Source organism: Bufo gargarizans, chromosome 1, assembly GCF_014858855.1.
Source record: "Bufo gargarizans isolate SCDJY-AF-19 chromosome 1, ASM1485885v1, whole genome shotgun sequence".
NCBI classification, from domain to species: domain Eukaryota; kingdom Metazoa; phylum Chordata; class Amphibia; order Anura; family Bufonidae; genus Bufo; species Bufo gargarizans.
In genome coordinates, this window is record NC_058080.1 from 170,138,295 (window position 1) to 170,160,150 (window position 21,856).

Sequence of the window (21,856 nt, forward strand, 5' to 3'; positions counted from 1 at the left end):
TCCTGTCTACAGCCAATGTGGACAAGCTGACGTTCATAAAAATGAACCAGGCATGGATCCCACAGGACCTGTCCATCCCTTGTGCAGATTAGACATTAACTACCTCCCCTTAACCATATATTATTGTACTCCAGGGCACTTCCTCATTCAATCCTATTTTTATTTTCATTTTACCATTATATTGCGTGGCAACCCAAAGTTGAATGAACCTCTTCTCTGTCTGGGTGCCGGAGCCTAAATTTATGACAATGGACTGTTCCAGTGTTGGGTGACGAGAAGCCTGATTCTCTGCTATGACATGAAGACTGATTCTCTGCTGACATGAAGCCAGATTCTCTGTTACGGGACCTCTCTCCTCTGCCTGGGTGCCGGTGCCTAAATTTATGACAATGGACTGTTACAGTGGTGGGTGACGTATAGCATGATTCTATGCTATGACATGAAGACTGATTCTCTGCTGACATGAAGCCAGATTCTCTGTTACGGGACCTTTCTCCTCTGCCTGGGTGCCTGGGCCTAAATATATGACAATGGACTGTTACAGTGGTGGGTGACGTGAAGTATGATTCTCTGCTATGATATGAAGACTGATTCTCTGCTGACATGAAGCCAGATTCTCTGTTACGGGACCACTCTCCTCTGCCTGGGTGCCTGGGCCTAAATATCTGACAATGGACTGTTCCAGTGTTGGGTGACGTGAAGCATGATTCTCTGCTATGATATGAAGACTGATTCTCTGCTGACATGAAGCCAGATTCTCTGTTACGGGACCTCTCTCCTCTGCCTGGTTGCCTGGGCCTAAATATCTGACAATGGACTGTTCCAGTGTTGGGTGACGTGAAGCATGATTCTCTGCTATGATATGAAGACTGATTCTCTGCTGACATGAAGCCAGATTCTCTGTTACGGGACCTCTCTCCTCTGCCTGGGTGCCGGGGCCTAAATTTATGACAATGGACTGTTACAGTGGTGGGTGACGTGAAGCCTGATTCTATGCTATGACATGAAGACTGATTCTCTGCTGACATGAAGCCAGATTCTCTGTTACGGGACCTCTCTCCTCTGCCTGGGTGCCGGGGCCTAAATTTATGACAATGGACTGTTACAGTGGTGGGTGACGTGAAGCATGATTCTCTGCTATGACATGCAGACTGATTCTCTGCTGACATGAAGCCAGATTCTCTGTTACGGGACCTCTCTCCTCTGCCTGGGTGCCTGGGCCTAAATATCTCACAATGGACTGTTCCAGTGTTGGGTGACGTGAAGCATGATTCTCTGCTATGATATGAAGACTGATTCTCTGGTGACATGAAGCCAGATTCTCTGTTACGGGACCTCTCTCCTCTGCTTGGGTGCCGGGGCCTAAATTTATGACAATGGACTGTTACAGTGGTGGGTGACGTGAAGCCTGATTCTATGCTATGACATGAAGACTGATTCTCTGCTGACATGAAGCCAGATTCTCTGTTACTGGACCTCTCTCCTCTGCCTGGGTGCCGGGTGTGACGAACTGCGACCGCCGCGGCCACAATACGTCACGAAACCGTCACAGCGCCCCTAGTGGTCAATCTGCAAACAGGCCTCCCAGCCACTTTCAGCACACCGACAGTCTAACTTGAGTCCGTACAGTCGATAGGCTGAAAGCGCAGGGAGTGGACCTCCGATTGACCGCAAGTAAGCGTGCGACGAACTGCGACCGGAACTACACACAGGATAGTTTAACTGCCACCACCTCACAATTTATGGGAGCGAGGAACCCACTATCTAGATAACACAACCGAGTAGCTTTCTCTTCGGAGAGGCTAGGGTAAGTTTTTGCAGTGTTTGAAAACAGGCATATGGCTAGAGAAATGACTTGGAGGTCATTTATTATATATCTATATACAATACAAATTATCACGATGCACAGTAATTATTAACACAATAATCAAGGAAAGTATAGTCCAATAAACTAAAAGAGAGAAAAGAAAGAAAATACTTAGTTTCCGCAGAAAAGATGTCCGTTGGTGAAATAGTCCGTTGCAGGGGTAAAGTCCAAGAAGCCTTTGTCCAGTGTAATATGCCTACAGCCCACAGGTTCTCTGGCTGAGGCCCTCTTTAGGTGTTGTTAAAAGTGGAGAACTCCTTTAGCAGATTCTAGGTCTTTGTTATAAAGGCTCCCAGAATCAAGGCGGGGAATTGAGAGTCCGCCTGCTGGGCAGGCTGTATTCCTGAGGTGAATGTCAGTTCTGAAATATGGCATGTGCCATATCGCGGGATGTCTCCGCTGTACACAAGTAACAAGCACATATTCACATTCCCCACAAAATATGGAGTTCAGGGATACCAAATATTACTATTATAACTGGTTCTATGATGGGGTAACACCATAACTTTACCTGGGTACATCTTAGAGTTATGTTTGTCCTATGTAAACGTCCAGTGAATTCTGAGTGACACGATGATGTAATTTTTACGTCCGTAAGATGCATGGGCTCTCTTAAAAAGGTAAAAATCATATCTCAGATTCATGTTGCAAGTCTGGGAAACCTTGGTGCCGGCCTGTCTGCAGCAAGCCAGCTTACAGACCCCTTATGGCAGCGACACCAAATGTCTCCCCCCCCAGGTGCAGTCTTCACACCTAGCTGTGATATCTCTTCAGGAAGGGAAGTTCTTTTGTCAACCTGAGGAAGCCAGCTGTAATTGCGTTATCTGCTGGGCATCTATTGACTGACTTGAACAAAAGGACTATGTTGTTCTCTGGGTACAGCAGAAGGACAGAAGGAGACGCTCTGAATAATCAAATTGTAGGTTCTGGGGCCTAGGGAAATAATTACTGTTTAATAAGGCAGAGTAATATTGATAATATTGGGAGGACAGTTCAATATTCTCGCGGATCATCCGTGACACATCCCCCCCGCGTCTGTGGCTAGACATCCGTCCGCAAGACGGGTGGCGTCGCCGCTAACCTGCGCTGATCGGTCTGGATCGCCGTTGCACCGGGATAAGCCATCCGCATTTTGATGTCTGCTGCCTGCCCTGTGCTGGATGGTAAAATCGTACTGCTGCAGCGACAAGCTCCAACGTAGGAGCTTTCCGTTGGACCCCGCAGTACGGTTCAGCCAACTGAGAGGATTATGGTCCGTAATGATTGTGAAGGAGCGGCCGTACAGATAGGATTGAAGCTTCTGCAGGGCCCACACAATCGCCAGACACTCCTTTTCTGTAGTTGAGTAGGAGACCTCTCGGGGAAGAAGTTTCCGGCTCAGGTACAGAAGAGGATGCTCGTCCCCTTTTCCATCCACCTGGCTTAAGACAGCGCCGAGACCGTAATCTGATGCGTCGGTTTGCACTATGAACCGACGGCTGAAATCTGGGGCTTGAAGCACAGGGGCGCTAGCTAACGCCTGCTTCAAGGCCCGGAAGGCGTTCTCACACTCAGGGGTCCACGTAACCACTTTCGGGTGCTTCTTACCAGTGGCATCCGTCAGGGGCTTCGCGATGGCACTATAGGCCGGTACAAACTTCCTATAGTAGCCCGCGGTCCCCAGGAATGCCTGAACCTGTCGCTTGGTGATAGGCCGAGGCCACGCTAAGATGGCGTCAACCTTTCCCGTGTCCGGTTTCAGGGTGTTCCCTCCCACTCGGTGCCCTAAATACTGGACTTCCGTCATGCCGATCTGACACTTACTTGGCTTAACTGTCAAATTGGCTGCAGCCAGCCGTTGCAGTACCTGGGACAGATGTTTGAGGTGTTCTTCCCAGGTGGGGCTAAACTCCGCAATATCGTCCAAATATGCTGCAGCGAACGGTTGCATTTCCTCCAGCAGGTCGTTCATAGCCCGCTGGAACGTGGCAGGCGCATTTTTCATTCCAAAGGGCATCGTCGTAAATTCGAAGAGCCCGAAGGGAGTGATAAAGGCCGACTTCTGCCGCGCGTCCGGGGCAAGAGGGATCTGCCAGTACCCCCGGCTCAGATCCATGATTAATAGATAGCTGGCAGCCGCCAGCTTATCTAGCATCTCATCGATGCGAGGCATGGGGTAGGCGTCCGTAGTGGTTACAGCGTTCAACTTCCGGTAGTCCACGCAGAACCGCGTCGTCTTGTCTTTCTTGGGTACCAAGACGACGGGTGCCGCCAATGGACTACAGGACCGCTGAACGACCCCCAGTTCTAGCATTTCCCCCACCTCACGCTGCATGTCCGCCTGCACCTCCGGAGAGACGCGATAGGCGGATTGCTTGATGGGGGGATGTGCTCCGGTATCTAACCGGTGAGCGACCAGATTGGTCCGTCCCGGGATACCTGAGAAGGTCCGGTGGTACCGACCTAACACCTCCTGTAACTGCTCTCTCTGGGACGGGGAGAGCTGCGGGTTGACATTTATGTCCCCGTCCGTCTCCCGGGTGTCAGCCAGCAGATCTACCAGAGGGTCTGTCTCGCCCTGTCCTAACCGGCTGCACAGTTGGAGTACATACTGGGTTCTATCGTGGTGAGCCTTCAGCATCTTAATGTGAAAGGCCTTCTGTTTTCTACCCCCCATGTTCACCAAGTATGTCAGGGGGTTTAAACGCTTCTCTATGGTGTATGGACCCTCCCATGCCGCCTGTAACTTATTGTGCCGTATGGGGAGAAGGGCATAGACCTTGTCTCCAGTTTCAAATGCCCGGTCTCCTGCGGTGCGGTCGTACCATAGTTTCTGTTTGGCCTGGGCCTGGGCCAGATTCTCCGTTACCATGGCAGAGAGTGACTCCATTTTGTCTCTGAACTTCAGGACGTAATCCACTACAGAGACATCCGTGGGATCACCTTTGCCTTCCCACGTCTCTCGCATCAGCTGTAGTGGCCCTTGGACGTTCCTGCCATACAGGAGTTCAAACGGGGAGAACCCGGTGGACTCTTGTGGTACTTCCCTGTAGGCAAACAGCAGATGAGGCAGGTACCGTTCCCAGTCCCCACCCTGCGACTCAAGGAATGTGGCCAACATCTGCTTTAATGACGCGTTAAAGTGCTCGCAGATTCCATTGGTTTGCGGGTGGTATGGACTGGAGACGAGGTGCGTCATCTGGATCCTTGCCGCCAGGGCGTCCATCAGTTCAGACATAAACTGGGGTCCCTGATCTGTGAGCATCTCTGCAGGGAACCCTACACGGGAAAATATGGAAATTAGCGCGTCTGCTACCTTGTCTGCCCTCAGGGAGGAGAGGGCGACCGCATCTGGGTAGCGAGTCGCGCAATCTACAAGAGTCAAGATGTACCTCTTGCCGCTGCGGCTGGGAATGGGCAGAGGTCCAATTATGTCGACTGCCACTCTGTGAAATGGCTCACTTATGATTGGCAGTGGACACAGGGGAGCCTTGCGCGGATTCCCAGCTCGTTTAACCTTCTGACAGACCGTACAGGAGCGACAATAATTGATGACATCTATCCTCATTCTAGGCCAGTAGAAATGACCCTGAATACGGTCAAGTGTCCTGCGAATTCCTAGGTGCCCTGCCAAGGGGATGTCATGTGCGGATTTCAGCACATGCCCCCGGAAGGCACTAGGTACCACAAGCGACTTGGTACTCACGGTCATTTCGCCTTCGGTGGGTTGTATCGCCTCACTATACAACTTCCCACCTTCCCAGTACACTTTGAACCCGGCCCCATCCGCGAGGGGCTCAGCAGCCTGTCTTCTGAGACTCTCGAGGCTAGGATCGGTTTGAAGTGCATGCTCGAAGGCCACCTGATCCGTTTCAGCCAGCTGGCCCGTGGCGTACGAGGCCTGTGGCTGACAGTCACCCTCCCTGGGGTCAGAGGAGTGGGAGGAGACCGGAGCCTCTTCCCCCTGTTCTGAGTTCAAGTTTTGGGTGGCCCGACTCCGAGTCACAGCTAGGACAGGTATGACTTCGGAGCAAGGCAGATTAGCATTTTCAATATCACATGTAGAAATCACATTAGCAGGTACGTCATGCATATCATCAACATTAATATTGGATACATTCAACCCCCCTCCCCCAGACTTTTGCCCCCGGGTGCCAAGCACCTGGGTGGGGGCAGAGGGCGGACCCCCTCCCTGGGATCCCGAGGGGTTTGTGGCGGGTTCATAATAGGATACCAGCTTGCCTAGATCGGACCCCAACAAAACAGGAACTGGTAGCTGGTCTAGGATACCAACTACCTTTTCTTGAACACCCACCCCCCAGTCAATGGAAACCCGGGCTTGGGGAATGTGAGAAAGAGTGCCCCCCACCCCAGTGAGGGTGAGGTACTTGTCTGGGATGATGTCCTTTGTGGGCACAAGGTGCGGACGCACCAGGGTGACATCGGCTCCCGTGTCCCGGAAACCGGTGACTAGCTGGTCATTCACTGTAACAAGCTGGTGATTGCTGGTGATGGGGTGAATCTCCTCCCCACCGGCGAACAAAACAGTTGAAGATGATGGTTCACGCTGGGATGCGCTGGCTGGCTGTGTCTGTCGTGGGCGATGTACAGGTGGTTCAGATGCTGACTGTGGCTGTCTCCGCTCAGGACAGTTGAATTTCATATGTCCAGGCTTGCGGCAGTAGTGACAGGTGATTCCATTAGGTGCCCCAGGTCTGGAAGCAGTAGCTGCACTTGGTGGTCTCTGTGGTGGACGGCCCACAGAGGCAGGGGGGTCTGCCCTGACATTGGGCAGACCTCCTCTCCAGTGAGATGGTGCAGATTAACGCAGATCGGGCACTCGGGTTGTGACAAAAGTCTCAGCTAAGTCTGCAGCAGCGGTTGCTGACGCAGGCTTCCGTTCTAGCACGAATTGTCTCACATCCGCAGGGCAAATACAAAGAAGCTGGTCTAGCACCATCAAGTCCTCTAGGATGTCATAAGACCCTTTTGTTAGGCCTAAAGTCCACTGGCGGAATGTAGTGCGTAAGCTGCTGACCACATCCGGATAAGAGTCCGTACGATCCTTTTGTAAGGACCTAAACCTTTTCCGATAGACTTCAGGGGTCAGCTGGTATTTAGCAATGATAGCGTCTTTTATGGCGGAATAATCTTCATCCTGCTCCATGGATAACTCCGCAAACGCGTCCAGCGCTTTGTAGCGCAACAGGGGGGTCAGGTGTCTGGCCCACTGCTCTTGGGGCAGACGATACTGACGGCAGGCTTTCTCAAAGGATCGCAAAAACAAGTCTATGTCAGTGTCCTTTTCAATGGGAGCAAATTTAAATTTTGCACTCACGTGTGATGCTGCTCCTTCTGCAGGAAAGTTGGGTGATGAGCTTCGGCTGGGTTGGTGTATTCTGCCCATGCTCAGTTCATGCCGACGTTGGCTTTCTGCAGCAGCAGCCTCCCTCTCAGCTCGGCGTTCTTCGCGCTCCGCCATGTACTGCAGGTACTTTACCGGGTCAGTGTCCATTAGTTTTTGGAGGGCCTGCTGCATCATAGGGTCCGTACAAATAGATAGTCCGGTACTGGCCGCTTCCGGGCGAGTACTTAAAGAAAAATTAGGATCCGTACTGAAATACTGCGCTGGGGGGCCAACAGGGCCCGCAGGATGTTCCCCCTCCGAGTAGTCAGGATTCTCAGTCTCCGGTTCCTCAGGACTTGAGTCAGATGGGCCGGTGTCTCCCGCAGTAGACACATCCAACAGCCGCAGTTGTTGGTTATCCCATCGGAACAAGTCTTTTATCAGGTCGGTCTTCGTCTTGCGACCGACTTCAATGCCCCGTTCTTGGCACAGATTTTCCAGATCTGCCAAAGCCATTTTCTTGTATTCCCCGGACATTTTCACGCCAAATAAAAGATAGATAAAGAAAACAAGATTTCGGGGAGGGTACTGGACTACACAGTCTCTCTGTACACACAGATAAATGTATTGCACAAATTGGTTTGGTTCTGACAGAGGTAAATTAGTTAATCTCTGTTCAGATGTTCTAAACACATGAAAAAAGGAATCCCAGTAGCTGCCTACCAATATGTGACGAACTGCGACCGCCGCGGCCACAATACGTCACGAAACCGTCACAGCGCCCCTAGTGGTCAATCCGCAAACAGGCCTCCCAGCCACTTTCAGCACACTGACAGTCTAACTTGAGTCCGTACAGTCGATAGGCTGAAAGCGCAGGGAGTGGACCTCCGATTGACCGCAAGTAAACGTGCGACGAACTGCGACCGGAACTACACACAGGGTAGTTTAACTGCCACCACCTCACAATTTATGGGAGCGAGGAACCCACTATCTAGATAACACAACCGAGTAGCTTTCTCTTCGGAGAGGCTAGGGTAAGTTTTTGCAGTGTTTGAAAACAGGCATATGGCTAGAGAAATGACTTGGAGGTCATTTATTATATATCTATATACAATACAAATTATCACGATGCACAGTAATTATTAACACAATAATCAAGGAAAGTATAGTTCAATAAACAAAAAGAGAGAAAAGAAAGAAAATACTTAGTTTCCGCAGAAAAGATGTCCGTTGGTGAAATAGTCCGTTGCAGGGGTAAAGTCCAAGAAGCCTTTGTCCAGTGTAATATGCCTTCAGCCCACAGGTTCTCTGGCTGAGGCCCTCTTTAGGTGTTGTTAAAAGTGGAGAACTCCTTTAGCAGATTCTAGGTCTTTGTTATAAAGGCTCCCAGAATCAAGGCGGGGAATTGAGAGTCCGTCTGCTGGGCAGGCTGTATTCCTGAGGTGAATGTCAGTTCTGAAATATGGCCTGTGCCATATCGCGGGATGTCTCCGCTGTACACAAGTAACAAGCACATATTCACATTCCCCACAAAATATGGAGTTCAGGGATACCAAATATTACTATTATAACTGGTTCTATGATGGGGTAACACCATAACTTTACCTGGGTACATCTTAGAGTTATGTTTGTCCTATGTAAACGTCCAGTGAATTCTGAGTGACACGATGATGTAATTTTTACGTCCGTAAGATGCATGGGCTCTCTTAAAAAGGTAAAAATCATATCTCAGATACATGTTGCAGTCTGGGAAACCTTGGTGCCGGCCTGTCTGCAGCAAGCCAGCTTACAGACCCCTTATGGCAGCGACACCAAATGTCTCCCCTCCCAGGTGCAGTCTTCACACCTAGCTGTGATATCTCTTCAGGAAGGGAAGTTCTTTTGTCAACCTGAGGAAGCCAGCTGTAATTGCGTTATCTGCTGGGCATCTATTGACTGACTTGAACAAAAGGACTATGTCGTTCTCTGGGTACAACAGAAGGACAGAAGGAGACGCTCTGAATAATCAAATTGTAGGTTCTGGGGCCTAGGGAAATAATTACTGTTTAATAAGGCAGAGTAATATTGATAATATTGGGAGGACAGTTCAATATTCTCGCGGATCATCCGTGACACCGGGGCCTAAATTTATGACAATGGACTGTTACAGTGGTGGGTGATGTGAAGCATGATTCTCTGCTATGACATGCAGACTGATTCTCTGCTGACATGAAGCCAGATTCTCTGTTACGGGACCTCTCTCCTCTGCCTGGGTGCCTGGGCCTAAATATCTGACAATGGACTGTTCCAGTGTTGGGTGACGTGAAGCATGATTCTCTGCTATGATATGAAGACTGATTCTCTGCTGACATGAAGCCAGATTCTCTGTTACGGGACCTCTCTCCTCTGCCTGGGTGCCGGGGCCTAAATTTATGACAATGGACTGTTCCAGTGGTGGGTGACGTGAAGCATGATTCTCTGCTATGATATGAAGACTGATTCTCTGCTGACATGAAGCCAGATTCTCTGTTACGGGACCTCTCTCCTCTGCCTGGGTGCCGGGGCCTAAATTTATGACAATGGACTGTTACAGTGGTGGGTGACATGAAGCCTGATTCTATGCTATGACATGAAGACTGATTCTCTGGTGACATGAAGACAGATTCTCTGTTACGAGACCTCTCTCCTCTGCCTGGGTGCCTGGGCCTAAATATATGACAATGGACTGTTACAGTGGTTGGTGACGTGAAGCATGATTCTATGCTATGATATGAAGACTGATTCTCTGCTGACATGAAGCCAGATTCTCTGTTACGGGACCTCTCTCCTCTGCCTGGGTGCCTGGGCCTAAATATCTGACAATGGACTGTTCCAGTGTTGGGTGACGCGAAGCATAATTCTCTGCTATGATATGAAGACTGATTCTCTGCTGACATGAAGCCAGATTCTCTGTTACGGGACCTCTCTCCTCTGCCTGGGTGCCTGGGCCTAAATATCTGACAATGGACTGTTCCAGTGTTGGGTGACGTGAAGCATGATTCTCTGCTATGATATGAAGACTGATTCTCTGCTGACATGAAGCCAGATTCTCTGTTACGGGACCTCTCTCCTCTGCCTGGGTGCCGGGGCCAAAATATATGACAATGGACTGTTACAGTGGTGGGTGACGTGAAGCCAGATTCTCTGCTTTGGGACCTCTCTCCAATTGATATTGGTTAAGTTTTTATTTATTTTATTTTTATTTTTATTCATTTCCCTGTCCACATTTGTTTGCAGGGGATTTACCTACATGTTGCTGCCTTTTGCAGCCCTCTAGCCCTTTCCTAGGCTGTTTTATAGCCTTTTTAGTGCCGAAAAGTTCGGCGTTCGGGTTCGGGACGAAGTTCGGGTCGGGTTCGGATCCCGAACCCGAACATTTCCGGGAAGTTCGGCTGAACTTCTCGAACTCGAACATCCAGGTGTACGCTCAACTCTATATATGAGGTATCACTATCTATTATAAAAGTAGAGAAATTTGGAAAAATTTTGGGTAAATTTGGGATTTTTTCACAAATAAAGGTAAAATATATTGACTCAAGTTTATGACTATCATGAAGTACAATGTGTCACGAGAAAAAAATATTAGAATGGCTTGGATAAGTAAAAGTGTTCCAAAGATATTACCACATAAAGTGACACAGATTTGCAAAAAGTGGCCTGGGCAGGAGGTGAAAACAGACTCGGGGTTGAAGGGGTTAAAGAGAGCAATTGTACTCCTTTTGAGTTAAAAATAACTTTTTCAATTTGTCTTTATTAAACATATGGAGCCCTTTTTTGTGTACAGAGATGAGATGCTCCAGAAGCAGCCTCTGGATTTCCTCTCTTTTCCATCAGTTGGGGAGCAGAAGGGCTCCTTATCTCTGCTCTCTGACATTATAAACACTCATTAAAGCTCAGTTCTTATTTTACTGATAAGAATGTGGCTTAAATAAGTGTTTGTGACCTCTTAATAATTTAAAGATAAGGTTTATTAGATGACCTGCACAAAGTGAAAGTGAAAGTACGAGTCACACAGTTAGAAAAACAGTTAACCCTTTGTGACAAAAAGGCTCAATATTTTTAATAAAGGCCAATTGAGTTTTTGCCAAAAATGAGTAAAATGCAATCATAAACAAAAATTGCCTCCAAAGGTGTAAATAACCTTTAAGACAGATATCAATACCACACAAAATGGTTATTAACTAACATTCACCATATGTTTACAATATGTTGGCATCATTTTGTAAATGTTATTTTATTTTTTTAAATATTAGAAGACTTAGAATTTTAGAAGCAATTTTGCACATTTTCAAGAATAGAATTTTCTAAATAGATTTTTAAACCACCAATTTCAATTTAAAGTGGCTTTCAGGGGTTTGCTCAGTAGAATCCACCTATAAATGACCCCACTTTAGAAATTATATCCCTCAAATGATTCAAAACTGCTGCATGGGCGCACAGCAGGGCTCCGAAGGGAAGGATCGCCATATGGTTTTCAGAGCTCAGATTTTGCTGGATTGGTTTTTGGGAGCCATACCCCTCCAATTGAAACCCCAAAAAAGTGACCTCATTTTGGAAACTACAGCCCTCTAGGAATTTATCAAGTGTTTTGATCCCAAGAGACACTTGGCTGTGAAAATAAAATATAGCTTTAGCTCAACATTTTTCATTATCACAAGGTGTAACAGGAGAAAAAGCACGGCACAGCTTGTTATGCAATTTTTCCTGAATACAGAAACACCCCATATGTGGTTGTAAACTGCTATACGGGCATACCTCAGGGCTCAGAAGGAAATGATCACCATTTGGCTTTTGGAGGGCAGATTACGCTGGAATACTTTTTGAGTGCTTCATGTTGTCCTTCATGTCTTATTTGATGAGACCCTGAGGTTCCTCTCCAGTGGAAACCTCCAAAAAAGACCTAATTTTTCAAACTATACCCCTCAAGGAATTTATCAAGAACTGTAGTGAGAGTTTTGATCACACAAGTGTTTCATAGAGTTTAGAGATGCTTGGCCGTGAAAATGAAAGATTACATTTTCTCCAATAAAATGTAGTTTAAACCCCACATTTTTGACTTTTACAAAGGATAAACAGAGAAAAAGCACCCCTAAATTGGTTACTTATTTTATCCTGAACATGGCAACATCCCATATGTGGTCGTAAAATGCTGTGTGAGTACACAGCAAGGCCCAGAAGGAAAGGAGCGCCATATGGCTTTTGGAGGGCAATTGTCAGTGTAATGGTTCTTGGGTGACATGTCATTTTCAGAGCACCACATTTTGAGGCACCAGCATAGTGATTGGCATGACCCCACAGGTGTTTTATAGAATTTGATTTAAAATTAGGTCATGAAATGAAAAATTAAATTGTGTTTCAATTATGTTTTTTTAGCCTCAAATGTTTAATTTTCACAAGTGGTAATAGGAGAAAATGCACCTCAAATTTGTTTGCATAATTTGAATATGACAATACCCCAACTGCTGTTTAAACATAGGGCAGGGTTCAGAATAGATACAATATGCATTTGAGGCCTAGTTTGGTGATTTATTCAGCATTGGAAGTGACCCCATTTTAGAAACCACAACCCTCACAGAATTTACCAATTTGTGCTGTGAGCATTTTGACCCCACTGGTGTTTTACAAAAACTAAAGTGCAGCAGATGGTACAAAGTAAAAATTAAAATTTTTCCACAGATTTGACATTTTAGTGCCCATCGTGTGCCAGTGTGAAAAGTAAGACCTTGTATTTTTATGTGTTTCCTGGTTTTAGAAACACTCTACATTTGTCCCTATTCTTTTGCCTATACATATGAGAGGGCTTAGTAATATAATAGAACCATGAGTATTTTTAGGCCAAATGTTATGATTTACACCCCTTGTGATGACAACTGTAAAAGCTCTGTGGTAAAATAATAAATGGAACACCCCCAAAAAGTGACCCCATTTTGGAAACTCTGCCCCTCAAGGTATTAAAGGATGGAGTGAGCATTTTGACTACACGTGTACTTTTCAGATATGCAACGGAACATTCAAATTTAAAATTGAAATTATTCCACAGTGTTTCATATGTGCCTAAGCAAGTACAATCTGAGACGCACACCACACTTTTGAATTCATAGGCAGGTTCTATTTGGTACAGAAATACCATAAATATGAACGTAAGCTGCTGTATGGGCTATTGGAGGGTTTTTGGGTGATAAATCACATTTGCAGATGCTGAGGTACCATACAAATAAAAACTGCAAAGAATGACCCCATTTTGGAAACTACACCCCTTAAATTATTTATCAAAGCTGGAGGTGAACATTTTTATACCACACTAATTTTTCAGACATTAATGAGCAGATGATCGTGCAAAATGAAAACTGCAAGTTTTCCACAGATATGGCATTTCACTCCCCAATATGCCGAGTCCTTCTTGTGCCATCTGAGACACACCTTGCCCTTAAAATTGTAAGGCAGGTTCTGCTGGGTACAGAAATACCATAAAAGTGCATGTACTCTGCAGGGTTCAGAAGGGAAAGGCTACTTTTGCATTTTGCAAAACATATGTTTGTTGCTCTCAAACAGAAGTATTAGTACATCTATTTTCTGATAACCATATGTGGGGAGCCATTGGGTTGAGAGAGAAAGCCTCCTCCTTCTATAAACCCCCTAAGCTCTGATCAGCATTTACAGGATCATCTTAGGAGTTAATCTGCTGGCATTGGAGTTTTCACTGATACTGGCAATTACAGCAGGGGTCTGACTGTTAGGTCTCTTTCACACGAGCAAGTTTTCCGCATGGGTGCAATGTGTGACATAAACGCATAGCACCCACACTGAATCCTGACCCATTCATTTCAATGGGTCTATGTGCATGAGTGTTTTTCCCACGCATCAGTTCTGCGTTGCGTGATGCAATGCGTTTTTCAAGAGATGTTGTTTGTACACCTTCAGTTTTTTATCACACGTATTGAAAAATGCATCAAAACGCATTGCACCCAAAACTGAACAATTGAACGCAATCGCAGACAAAACTGACTGACCTTGCTCGAAAAATGGTGCGATTTTCCCTGAATGCACCCTGAGCCAATCCTTATCGTTCGTGTGAAAGAGCCCTTAATGTAATGTTTGTCATATGCTGCCCTGCCATTTTTCTCAATTGCAACTCTTCCCTTACATCAAAGGCTCCCAGATTTTTTTCCAGCATAAGGGCCGAATGCAAAACCCTCTCTATAAATATTTAATTTTTTTAAATGACTATGTTAATAATTCCCAGTTATGTTAACAATATTCAGTCACGTCACAGAGTCAGCCATGACAATATTTGCCCTGTGTTGTGGATACACCATGTTATTTCAAAGAAATTATTTGCAGGAACCAAATGTGAACAGCTATTAATAATATTGGAGTTGTTGTAAATCTTGGAGGTAAATTTATCCTCTTGGCTTAGATATTAATAACAAAACTGAAATGTTCATTGTAATCCTGAGCAGTGATGAAATGTGACTGAGGCAGAATGTACAATCCTCTAATAACAGAAAGGAAGTGGCATTTTTATGAGAGCCGTATGACAGAGCATAGTGGGGCCTTCTGCAATAAGAACAGAGAGGATTGCATTAGAGGAACCTGGACTAGTCTAGGGAATGTACCAAAGTGTAAAAAGAATAGGACACCAGTTTTATTCTGCTCTATCTGATGGCAGAATAAACTGGCAACAGATATTCTGAGCAAAATGCTGGTACATTTTCTTGAATTAGCACAGCCGTTTTGCCAAAAACAATACTGAGCATCTCTAGCGCAAGACAATTGCTAGAGTTGATTCAATAAAGCACTCATAAAAGGGGGTCCTAATATGAATGAGCTGTTGGCTCTCCCCAACCCTCTGGACTTCCATCTCAGTACAGCACTAAAAATTAATCGCAAAATGAATCTGAAGTTTTTATGATTTGCTTCAGACACCATTTTGGCAGGCACCAAAATTGGCAGGGAAAACTAGTAGGGAGAAGAAGATGAAGGATTTGTCAGGTAGTGATGTGGGAGGGCACATCACACTGACAACAGAAGGGAAGGGAAAATGAACTAGGCCTCAAAGCTAAGGAAAGGGAAACAGATACCACCTATGGAAACCCTAATCCTAGCCCTGACTCCTATCCGTATGAACAGACCTTGAGGGTAGGAATGTTCATACACAGGAACCTGAGACCCTGGAAACTCTGAATTGCCCTGGAGTAGTGTTTGGGCTTGAAACATCCTGTTCCTTCCAATATGAAAGAACAAGCATCTCCCTGAGGCCCAGTAACAAAAGACAGAGTGGAAACAACAAAATACAAAAGGGAAGTAACACTTAACGTCTAAAGTAAATAGACGAGCAGGAACTCAGAAGAGGACCACACACCGGCACTTCCAATACCAAACTGAAGCTATCAACCACATAGCATGATGGGTGAAGCCAGACTAAATAGGGGAGTTGGTATGACCACTAAACTACACCTGAGACAAGAGGTGTGGTCATTACCAGCAACCACACTGAAACCAGTGAAACCAAAGAGGCTGTCAGATCACATAACGTGCAGCCAATCTCTTAGATCCTCTGACACCTGTCACTTAAGAGACCATGACAGGTTTACATGATGCTGGGGGGAAGAGGGGGGCTTTCCCTGATTGACTTAGAAGCTGAAAGACAGCCTGATCAGCCAGAAAGGGGGCTGTAGACACAAGCCACTACTGTAGTAGACACTATAAGGAGAGTATAGGGAAAGAAGAATATATAATTTGGTATATTTTAGGCACTTTGTTCAGGGAATGCATATGGAGAGTGAGGGAGTGAGGGACTGTTCACTTAGAGTTGTGTGTTTAATGCACCTAGTTCTACATCACAAAATTGTGCAAGAAAAAGAGACTTGTTTTCTCTCTATATAAGCAGACAATCAGTTTTTTAAAGTCAAGTTTCTTCTGCTCCAAATGCTGAGCAATTGCATATTTTTTTTTTTTTTTAAACTGCTTAAATTTACAGCTTGTAATTGAACATTTCAGTCCATTATACTTATGTTACTGAATGTGTTGCATATTACTGCAATGTAATGGGTAGTTGCAGCAAAAGAAATACTGCAATAACGGCATGTTTATACCCATGTCATTAAACATGTTGCATATTAGGCCTCATGCACACGGCTGTTCCGTTTTTTGCGGTCCACAAACTGCGGATCCGCAAAACACGGATGGCGTCCGTGTGCGCTCTGCAATTTGCGCAACAACAAGGACAGCCTTTAATATAACTGCCTATTCTTGTCCACAAAGCACGGACAAGAATAGGACAGGTTATATTTTTTTTGCGGGCCCACGGAATGGAGCAACGGATGCGGACAGCACACAGAGTGCTGTCCGCATCTTTGCGGCCCTATTGAAGTGAATGGGTCCGCCCCCGAGCCGACAAAACTGCGGCTTGGGTGCGGACCAAAACAACGGCCGCGTGCATGAGGCCTTACTGAAAGATAATGGATAGTTACAAGAAAAGCAGTAGTGCAATATCCTCCTTTTTACACCCTTATTATTAATTGCATTGCATAAAGCTGCAAGAGATGGGGTAGATACAACAAAAGTAATATCGCAATAACACAATTTTCATATCTGTGTTATTAAATATGTTGCATATTGCAGCAAGTTAGGGTAGTACGGCATACATATTAGGACATCGTCAGACATCATCCACAACTCCATCCTCCGTCAGGCAAAACTCCATCAGCCCTCAGACATCAGACAAAACTCCGTCCTCCGTCAGGCAAAACTCCATCAGACATCAGACAAAACTCCGTCCTCCGTCAGACAAAACTCCATCAGCCCTCAGACATCAGACAAAACTCCGTCCTCCGTCACCCAAAACTCCATCAGACCTCAGACATCAGACAAAACTCCGTCCTCCATCAGGCAAAACTCCATCAGACCTCAGACATCAGACAAAACTCCGTCCTCCGTCACCCAAAACTCCATCAGACCTCAGACATCAGACAAAACTCTGTCCTCCGTCACCCAAAACTCCATCAGACCTCAGACATCAGACAAAACTCCGTCCTCCATCAGGCAAAACTCCATCAGACCTCAGACATCAGACAAAACTCCGTCCTCCGTCAGGCAAAACTCCATCAGACATCAGACAAAACTCCGTCCTCCGTCAGGCAAAACTCCATCAGACCTCAGACATCAGCTAAAACTCCGTCAGACCTCAGACATCAGCCAAAACTCCGTCCTCCCTAACTCAAAATACGCCCTACTACACACACTCTTCACCTGACGGAGCTGCTAGCTGCTGGAGAGGCAAAGGACCTGTGATGACGTCATGACCATGTGACGAGTCACGTGTGTGGGAGGGGTCAGATGTGCACAGCAGCTGGTAGAGTGTACAGAACAGTAGCCATCAAATAGAGCTCTGTACTAGAGATGTGTGTGTAACCTGCATGTAGCAGAGCTGTGTACTGTGTTACAGAGATGTATGTGTAACCTGCATGTAGCAGAGCTGTGTACTGTGTTACAGAGATGTACGTGTAACCTGCAGGTAGCAGAGCTGTGTACTGTGTAGCAGATCTGTATGTGTAACCTGCATGTAGCAGAGCTGTGTACTGTGTAGCAGAGCTGTATGTGTAACCTGCATGTAGCAGAGCTGTGAACTGTGTAGCAGAGCTGTATGTGTAACCTGCATGTAGCAGTGCTGTGTACTGTGTAGCAGAGCTGTATGTGTAACCTGCATGTAGCAGAGCTGTGTACTGTGTTACAGAGATGTATGTGCAACCTGCAGGTAGCAGAGCTGTGTACTGTGTAGCAGATCTGTATGTGTAACCTGCATGTAGCAGAGCTGTGTACTGTGTTACAGGGATGTATGTGCAACCTGCAGGTAGCAGTGTTGTGTACTGTGTAGCAGAGATGTGTACTGTGTTACAGAGATGTGTGTGTAGCCTGCATGTAGCAGAGCTGTGCACTGTGTATATAGAGCAGTGTGTGTAGCAGCATGTAGCAGAGCTGTGTACTGTGTTACAGAGATGTGTGTGTAACCTGCATGTAGAAGTGCTGTGTACTGTGTAGCAGAGCTGTATGTGTAACCTGCATGTAGCAGAGCTGTGTACTGTGTTACAGAGATGTATGTGTAACCTGCATGTAGCAGAGCTGTGTACTGTGTTACAGAGATGTATGTGTAACCTGCATGTAGCAGGCTGTGTACTGTGTTACAGGGATGTATGTGCAACCTGCAGGTAGCAGAGCTGTGTACTGTGTTACAGAGATGTGTGTGTAACCTGGGAACTATAAAAAAGTGTAAAAAAAAACATAAATATTCAGATCACCCCCCTTTTCCCAAAATTAAAATAAAAGACACATCATGGGTTTCGCAATGTGTAAAAACGCCCATTGTATAAAAATATATTCCCCATACGGCAAACAGCAAAATAGAAAAAAAAAAGAGTCCAAATGTCCGATTCGCCGTTTTTGGTCACTTCATTTGCTACAAAAATGTAAATAAAAAGTGATCAAAAAGTCTTAAACACCCCATAATGGTATCAGTAAAAAGTTTAGATTGCCCCGCAAAAAATGAGCCCCCATCCAGCTCTGTACACATAATTACAAAAAAGTTATGGGGCTCAAAATATGGCGACAAAAAAAATCGGATATTTTTTTTGTTTTATCACTATTAAAAAGCAAGAAAAACTATACATATAAGGTATTGCCGGATTCGATCTGACCTGTAGAATAAAAGTACCAGTCAGTTTTATCGCACATCGAATGTCGTAAATAAAAATCACGTAAAACTGTGGTGGAATTGCTTTTTTTTTTCAACAGGAAGAATGGGCAGTTTTACCATCTGAGAAAATAAAGAGCCTCATCCACAACTACCACAAAAGACTTCAAGCTGTCATTGATGTTAAAGGGGGCAATACATGGTATTAAGAACTGGGGTGTGTAAGCTTCTGATCAGGGTCATTTGGGGAGTTTGTGTTGTGATTATGATTTATAAAGAGTAAACACCGTTGTTTGACATAAATGGCTTCAGCCGACCACTAACCACGAGCGAGAGAGAAGTGTCCGTGGTATCAATCATATTCTCTGAACAATGGTTAAAGGGGTATTCTCATCTTAATGATCACGGTTAAATCTGTTAATGATTTGACAGTGATAATTTTTCTAAATACATTTTATTACCCAATTCCCATCCTTTTTTAGAAAATAAGTCCCCTCTTACCTGATGTTGTCTTTGGTCTCCCCTGGTCACGGCCACCTCTCCTGTCGAATCCAGCCGGGCCACGCTTGCGCAGAAGACGGAAAATTCTCTCCCGGCTGGGCCGCGCAATGTCCTGAACGCGCATGCCGCTGCGCATGCGCCATGATGACTTCTTCCTGGCCAGTATAGTACAGAGCCGCGAATGTGCACGCCGACTCTGTACTATACAGGCCAGGAATAAGTCACCATGACACATGCGCGGCGCTGTGCGCGTTCAGGACATTGCGCTGCCCGGCCGGGAGAGAATCTTCAGTCTTCTGCGCAAGCGCGGCCCGGCCGGGAGAAGAATACAGGAAGTGAACATCACGCTCAAGGAAGGTAAGTATGAAAAAGGGAAGATGAGAATACCCCTTTAAGAAATCATAAATTCTGCAAGGGTATGTAAACTTATCAGCACAACTGTAAGTAGCTGTGTGATCTAAATCTGTGGAATATGGGAAGCATAAGAGGATGTGCACCTTAAATCCCATCTTTGTAAGGCCTCTTGCACATGGTCGCTGTGTGCCTGTGGTTGTATTGTGGACCACATACGGCGGTTCCGCAATACACAGGGCACCAGCCGTGTGCATCCCGCATCCGTGATGTCGACCCATTCACTTGAACGGAACAGAAACACGGATCGGATCCCCACAGAAGCACTACAGAGTGCTTCCGTGGTGTTTCTGGCCATGCCTCCGCACAGCAAAAAAGTAGAACATATTCACGGACCTATTCAAGTTGAATGGGTCTGGATCTGTCCCGGCCACTGCACGCACGTTGCCCGTGCATTGGGGACTGCAAATTGCTGTCCCCAATGCACGGAATGGACCAACAACGTTCATGTCCAAGAGGCCTAACACGTGTGATCTGTGTGAAGCGGCATATATGCATTTATGTTGCATGTATTTATTAATTAGGGCTACCAATTCTGAGTAACTCGGAGTGACAGGAGATTTACAGAATCAGATTTATTTTTTTTGTCGTCATATTTTGAGCTCTATAACTTTTTTGTAATTATGTTTACGGAGCTGGGTGGGGGCTCATTTTTTGCGGGGCAATCTGAACTTTTCACTGATACCATTCTGGGGTGTTTAAGACTTTTTGATCACTTTTTATTTACATTTTTGTAGCAAATGAAGCGACCAAAAACGGCGAATCGGACATTTGGACTCTTTTTTTTCTTCTGTTTTGCCGTTTGCCGTATGGGCAATATATTTTTATACAATGGGTGTTTTTACACATTGCGACACCCATGATGTGTATTTTTTTAGTTCTTTTATTTTCATTTTGGGAAAAGGGGGGTGATCTGAATATTTATGTTTTATTTTACACTTTTTTATAGTTCCCAGGTTACACACACATCTCTGTTACACAGTAAAAAGCTCTGCTACATGCGGTTACACACACATCTCTGTAACACAGTACACAGCACTGCTACATGCAGGTTGCACATACATCCCTATAACATAGTACACAGCCTGCTACATGCAGGTTACACATACAGCTCCGCTACACAGCACACAGCTCTGATACATGCAGATTACACATACAGCTCTGCTACACAGTACACAGCTCTGCTACATTCAGGTTACAAATACAGCTCTGCTACACAGTACACAGCACTGCTACATGCAGGTTACACATACAGCTCTGCTACACAGTACACAGCTCTGCTACATGCAGGTTACACATACAGCTCTGCTACACAGTACACAGCTCTGCTACATGCAGGTTACACATACAGCACTGCTACACAGTACACAGCTGTGCTACATGCAGGTTACACATACAGCTCTGCTACACAGTACACAGCTCTGCTACATGCAGGTTACACATACAGATCTGCTACACAGTACACAGCTCTGCTACCTGCAGGTTACACATACATCTCTGTAACACAGTACACAGCTCTGCTACATGCAGGTTACACATACAGCTCTAACACAGTACACAGCACTGCTACATGCAGGTTACACATACAGCTCTGCTACACAGTACACAGCACTGCTACATGCAGGTTACACATACAGCACTGATACACAGTACACAGCTCTGCTACATGCAGGTTACACATACAGCTCTGCTACACAGTACACAGCTCTGCTACATGCAGGTTACACATACAGATCTGCTACACAGTACACAGCTCTGCTACCTGCAGGTTACACATACAGATCTGCTACACAGTACACAGCTCTGCTACCTGCAGGTTACACATACATCTCTGTAACACAGTACACAGCTCTGCTACCTGCAGGTTACACATACATCTCTGTAACACAGTACACAGCTCTGCTACATGCAGGTTACACATACATCTCTGTAACACAGTACACAGCTCTGCTACATGCAGGTTACACACACATCTCTAGTACAGAGCTCTATTTGATGGCTACTGTTCTGTACACTCTACCAGCTGCTGTGCACATCTGACCCC